The sequence below is a fragment of the Bubalus kerabau genome, chromosome 8, assembly GCF_029407905.1.
Source record: "Bubalus kerabau isolate K-KA32 ecotype Philippines breed swamp buffalo chromosome 8, PCC_UOA_SB_1v2, whole genome shotgun sequence".
NCBI classification, from domain to species: Eukaryota; Metazoa; Chordata; class Mammalia; order Artiodactyla; family Bovidae; genus Bubalus; species Bubalus kerabau.
In genome coordinates, this window is record NC_073631.1 from 14,953,332 (window position 1) to 14,960,390 (window position 7,059).

The 7,059-nt window shown below is 36.2% G+C and overlaps 1 non-coding gene across 1 annotated transcript; it reads left to right on the plus strand.

The window, feature by feature from the left end:
• The first annotated feature begins 531 nt into the window (after positions 1 to 531).
• Positions 532 to 635, plus strand: LOC129659783 (U6 spliceosomal RNA). The gene has a single exon (XR_008718251.1). It is a non-coding gene; the product is annotated as a U6 spliceosomal RNA (small nuclear RNA).
• Positions 636 to 7,059: the final 6,424 nt, after the last annotated feature.

Here is a 7,059-nt window from a genome sequence, read left to right on the forward strand (position 1 = left end):
ATAAATTTTTTAAGTCCTTCTTTTGAAGAACTATTTAAGAGTACTATAGCCCCTGGATTTGATTAAAAAATAGCTTTTTTATTATAACCCCTGAGGAAGCAGAACTGCCTACTTCTGAGTATGATTAAATTTATGAGATTGATTTATTACAGTGACAAACTCTATCAAAATTGAAACAGTAAACTTTTCCATTAGAGTACAATAGATTAAAAAATTTTAATATATAATATTTTAGGATTAGATTCCATTGTGGACAATGAAGGCATTAACAAACATCCTGACTCTGTCAATTTTTTCTGCACAATGTACAGTCTCAGAATATTTTATATGAATTACCTATTCATTTGATAATTCTCATGAATTCCTTATACGGTGATGAGTTAGTTCAGGACTATTAATATAAAGTATATCAAAGTAACCTAAAATATTTCTGGCATTTCTCTTTTTATAAGATAAATGTATAAATCATTGTGATTTTCCAGCGGCTCTTTGAGAAATGCCATAGATAATTTTAATTTTGAAAGACATCTAATGCTCATTTTGGCAGCATCTAAACTAAAACTGGAATGATACAGAGATTAGCATGGCCCCATAACAAGTATGACATTTAAATCTGTAAAGTGTTCCATAATTTTTCAGCAAATGTTGCCAGAAAAATTGACCATTCACATGCAAAGTAATCAAGTTGAACTCTTACCTTACACCATATACAAAAGATTAACTTAAAGTGAATCAGAGACCTAAACATCACAGCTAATACTAAAAAGACACTTGGGAGAAAACCCACTTAAGGTAGTTAAACTCAGAGGACAGAAAGTAGAATGTTGGTTGCCAAAGACTGGAAGGAGGAAGGGATGGGAGATATTGTTTAGTGGGTATAGAGTTCCAGTTGGGGAAGATGAAAATGTTCTGGTGACAGATGGTGGTCATAGTTGCACAATAATGTGAAGTGACTTTTTGTACTTGATGCTATTGAACTGTATACTTAAAAGTGATTAAGATGGTAAATTTTATGTTACATATATTCTGACACACACACAAAAAGACATCCTAAATTTTTAGTTTTTTTAATTTAGGATCAGTAATTCTTTAATAATCTTGAGGAAGCAAAATAAAAGTTATCAAGAGGATTTGGTCATCTGATTGAGACAGGAGCACAATTACCTGTGAGCAGGGATGAGTATACATAAATCAAAGTAAAAACTATATTTTACAATAAAAATAGAAGGTAACAAAATAGTAAGGAAATTTAGCTGTTCTGAAGAAATGAATTTTTTTAATAATCAAGGACATAATAAAGTCAGCACAGATTACTAAGAACTTATACCTTGAACATTACCAAGAAAACTATGGATAGTAGTCTTAGCAAACTTAGTGTTAGCAAATAGCTTAGGTAAGATTATGAAGGATGCTGTTCACCATACAAACAGTAAAGGTAGAGAAAGGACATTCTTAGTATCCATGCAAAAGACATAAAATTATGACCAAGTGTATCATGTTCACAGCTTATGAATAATCATATAAAACTTAGAAATAAAGCCAAGAGAGTATAGTGGATCATTAGAAAGATGGTAACGATAACCCTGTATGTGAGACAGCAAAAGAGACACAGATGTATAGAACAGTCTTTTGGACTCTGTGGGAGGGGGCAAGGGTGGGATGATTTGGGAGAATGGCATTGAAACATGTAAAATATCATATGTGAAATGAATCGCCAGTCCAGGTTCAATGCATGATACAAGGTGCTCGGGGCTGGCGCACTGGGATGACCCAGAGGGATGGGAAGGGGAGGGAGGTGGGAGGGGGATTCAGGATGGGGAACACCTGTGGAGGATTCATGTCAATGTATGGCAAAAACCACTACAATATTGTAAAGTATTTAGCCTCCAATTAGAATAAATAAATTTATATTATTTTAAAAAAAGCACACACACACACGCACACACAAAACATCTGAGTATTATTTTTAAGAAAATGAAACTGGCACTTTCACCTATATTTTACCATTCTCTTTCCTATTTGACTAGAGCTCAGACAATGTAAAATTCATGTGGTTTTGTAGATTTCTATGTGATAGAAAAGTTAACTTCCAGAATTATATTGGGTTTTTTTGTTGTTGTTGTTCATTTTTTTCCTGTGAAGTAACAAGTTTTGCATCTCACCTAAAACCTTACTCTAATATTGGTGCCTATAAATAATTCCTCAAAATGTTTTTGAATTAGCTTTACCATCTTACTTGCTAATGTTAGGAGAGAATTCTCCATGGGTTTCTCACATTTCTGTGTGTTTTATGAGCAGGGGTACTAACTGCCTTTGTACAGGATTATCTTTTAAAGAATGTTTGTATAGCAACAGCCTTGGACACAGTATTTGTGTCCAGAGAAATGTGCGGGTTTGCTGAGTCTTGGAACGTAGAGTTAGGTGCTCCTTCTGAGTCGGATGGGAGTCAGGCAGGTAGCATGCACTACCTAAGCTCAGAGTTTCTCTCCTGAAAGGCACCCACATGCAGGTGCCACCAGGCCTTCTTCATCTCATTGTGCAGAAACTGTGGTTTGAAAAACTGGCACCAAATATGCTTATGTTCATACAGCTTGCTGTGCTGTGAGTAATACATTTCTTCTTGCCTCTAACCCAAACGTCTTGTGTCTTCTGCTGGCAACCATGAATCCTTGGCAGGCAGCCTTTCAGTTTGTAACTAGGGTAAAATCTCCAACCCTTCACAGTACTTGATAGTCTCTTCACTTTTTAAAAAATAAGCAAAATACATGTTCATTCTGTATTGATAAGAGAGCTTTGTTTCAATTATTTGAAAACTGTACTTCAACATGATGATCGATCATCCACTGAGATACCCAAGCGGCCTAACCTGCGGGTTCAGCAGAATAGCATTGTGCAAGAACTGAACTTAATGTGTCCTTAAGCTGAGGCATGTCTTTCCTTGACCCCTGCAGGGATTCCCAATCAACTGTAGAAACTTAACCTTTGTTGACTCACTGTCTCCAGCTTTTTCCTTTCTTTCCCCTCCCCTGATTTTTGTTTTCTTTCTGGGTTAAGTGTGTGAGTTGGGCTATGCTTTGTCTAACTGAGTGTTTGGGCTAAGTTGCTTTCCACAGTCAACTGGAGGGACAAATGGTCTAATAGGTCATCTCGCTTGCATAGTCAGTTGAGCATCTGATGTGTACATAATTTGATTTGTGTGTGGCTGATCAATGCTTCCTGATTGATTGCAACAATTTCTGATAATCTCTTTGAACTGTCCTGACATTTAGTAATCTCTGTAAGGGTGATGGAGATCTGTTCTTTGTCAGGTGAGAGATAACAGAGAATTTGGTTTGTTTTCCTTTTTGACTGTTTGTGAACCCATATCAGCTAAGAAAATATTTCTGTGTCCATTGGAAAGGAAAAAGAACTGGGGAGTTTTTGTGCTCTGTGTTTACATTTACCCGTAGCTGAGGTTGGAGAAGTAGAACTGCAAACTTTTTCTGTGGTTTTTGTGACTGAGAAAGTCTTTAGCTCCTTCAGGGTGATTTCAAATATTTTCCTATCTCCAGAGGGTATTAGTAAATTGGACTCCAAAATCTTACAAAAGCAGAGTTCTGTTCTGATTGTTTTATATAAGTTAATAAGTTAGTAAATACATATAATATTCCCAGAATTTCTAGAAGTTAAATAAACTAAATTTTAATATTTTATATAGGTTAGTCTTTAAAAAATGCATTTCTAAAGAAACTTAGTTTGGAAGCATTTTTATATAAGAATCTAAAATCTAAATAAAATAAAATAAAATCTACATTATGAAGATAAAATTTTGGACAAATCAGACTAGATTTGTAATTTTGGTTTAAACTAGGGTTTCTTTAGTTTGGCACTGTTGACATTTTAGGCCACATAATAAGAATTTAAAAGATTAATGTTCATTTAAACATACTTTAGTATTTTTTTTAATCCTAAAAATACTTGTGGAAACAAAGATAACTTACTGGATCATGGAACTGATGTAGGAAATCTTAGACATTTAAATCATGAAAAATTAAACTCATCTTGTATTTAACTAAAATCTTTCGCTAAACATTTTACAAGTTGATAAAATTAGCAAGAAGACATTATGTTGATTTTAAGCTACAATTAAAATACTCTAATTTGTCCAAAGAATTATCTTTTTAAGACGAATATCTTCCTGGTTTTTATATATAAGTAAATCTCTGTAATAATCTCAAAAATTTTAATGACTGTGAAATTTTGCCAGAACTTCTCAGTGTTGAGTTTTTCTTTCTAGCTGGGAACCACATGCATTGCTTAAAATCACAGTTAACTTTTCTTTTGAGTTTCACTCTTGGCAAGGAAAAAATACAAAAGAAGCACAAACAATATAATATTTCCTCCATCCCCATTATATTTTGGAAACTTTAAACATTATATCTGCATTAGATACTATAGAATTTACACATCATGACTGAGCAAAGTTCATGAACAAATTAACTTCCAAATTTCCAAAGAGAAGGGGAAAAGAAAAGGAAGGAAGAAATAAGAGAAAGTCAGCTTAAGACGGATATAGAATTATCAATAAAAGACTAATTATCTAACCTCTGCAAGGAAGGGAAAGGGGTCAGATGAAGGAAACTCTATTTATACAAAAATACACACAAGATTAATAAAGCATTACAGTTTATCTGAATAATAACTAAGGTTTTTAGCAAAACCTTATGATTAAAAACACTGGTACTCAGAAGATCCCTTGGAGGAGGGCGTGGCAACCCACTCCAGTATTCTTGCCTGGAGCATCCCATGGACAGAGGAGCCTGGTAGGCTACAGTCCATGGTGTTGCAAAGAGTTGGACACAACTGAAGTGACTTAGCATGCACACACTCAGTAATCACCAAAGTGGGAAAACTTAAGAGGGTGGATCTCTTATGTTAAAAAGTAATCTCTTTTACATGTAGCTGTCCAGTCTTCCCCAAACTACTTAGAGACCATCTTTTATCCATTGTATATTGTTGCTTCCTTTGTCATAAATTAATTGACCACATGTGCATGGATTTATTTCTGGGATTTCTATTCTGCTCCATTAATCTATTTGTCTGTTTTGGTGCCAATACCATGCTGTTTTGATTACTGCGGCTTTATAGTATAGTCTGAAGTCAGGGAGATTGATATTCTGGCTTTGTTCTTTTTCTTCAAGATTGCTTTGGTTATTTGAGGTCTTTTGTGGTTGCAAACAAATTTTAGTGTCATTTGTCCTAGTTCTATTAAAAAGTCATGATTATTTTGATATATCACTTATATGTAGAATCTAAAAAATAAAACAAATGAATGAATATGACAAAACATAAATAGATTTACAGATACCATAAACAAACTAGCGTTTACCAGTGGGAAAGGGCTGGGGGAGAGGCAAGATAGAGGAAAAAAAAAATTAAGAGGTTAAAAACTACTAGGTATGAAATAAACAAGATACAAGGATGTGCACGGGGAATATAGCCAATATTTTATAATAACCTTAAATGGAGTATAAACTACAAACATATCAAATCACTATGTTGTACACTTAAAACCAATGTAATACTGTAAAACAATTATAACTCAATTTTTTTTTTTTAAGTTACCTCTTATTTGGATACTTAAGTCAGAAAATCTCCTCCCAAGATTTTCTTCCCATTTGCATCTTATTCATGTCAGGAATTTCCTGACATTGCCAGAGTAATTCTAAATCCTCCTTGGTGAAATAGGTTACTGAGAGAAATATACACGTGAATGAAAATGAAAGCAGTACATGCGTGCCTCAGAGTGTCAATGCGACCTCATGAAAACCACAACACTTGGTGAGAATCTGGCCAATTAGCAAGCCTCACAGCCTTCATATTTCCATCTCCAAGCAAAAGAAATGAAATTAAGTGATGAAACAAAGGCCAGATAGAGAACCAGCTTTATGGGGTTTGGATTGGTGGCGCAAGGCACAAACGGTCCTATAAGGATGTGGGTCTGAGAAGGTGTTCTGCACTTGTCAGCTCTAGGGGATGGACTGAGGGACAAACTGCTAAACCTATGCTAGTCCGTCCCCCCTCTAAGTTTTCTCTGGTAGCCTTACAACAAAAAAGTGACAAGAACATAAAAAGAACCTTAATGCTGTGCTATGAATAACTAGCTAGGTTTCCCTTCAAGTGTGAGTTTTCAAACTGGGCCAGATAGACAAGGGATTCCCAGGAGGAATTCTCTTATTCCCAGGAAACAAACACCAGGGCTTCCCTGGTGGCTCAGAGGATAAAGCATCTGCCTGCAATGCAGGAGACCCGGGTTCAATCCCTGGGTTGGGAAGATTCCCCTGGAGAAGGAAATGGCAATCCACTCCAGTATTCTTGCCTGGAGAATCCCATGGAGAGAGGAGCCTGGCGGGTTACAGTCCACGGGGTCGCAAAGAGTCACACCCACACACACATACACACAGAGGAAACAAAATAAACTCGGCTTTAGAGAGCTTCACATAAATCTACTGGACCTGAGCACCAATGCAGGACCTACTTGACCACTGCAGAGGAAGAGATCCCTGAATAGGATGTTCAAGAAGCCTCAAGGATCCATGTGGTTTCAGAGCTGAGGATCTTGGGCTGTGTCAGCCAGCTGGTGTTGATCAGATCTTCTTGTGTGTCCAGGGCTGTCAGTGTCAATTCACCAAAAGAACAGCAGAGAAATCTATTGATCTAGTGACGCTAAGGTTATTCGAGTTGCTGTCACAAGGCGGGGCACCCCCATGATCTTATATGAGAAGGAAGATTTCAAGAAGTAATATTTATAGGGTTTAAGAAGCTGGTCTTACAAGGTTTAGAGCAAGTCTTTCATAGCAATTTATCTTTGTGATAGTTTTGACACAATAATTTGGAATTGGTGGACATAGCAAGGTGTTTTGATAACTAAACTGCTGAAGGATAATGAAGCTCTTTGCCCAAACCAGCTAGCTAGTATTATCTCAACAGTAGAACTGTTTATCCAAATGCAGAGAAGGCAATGGCACCCCACTCCAGTACTCTTGCCTGGAAAACCCCATGGATGAAGGAGCCTGGTAG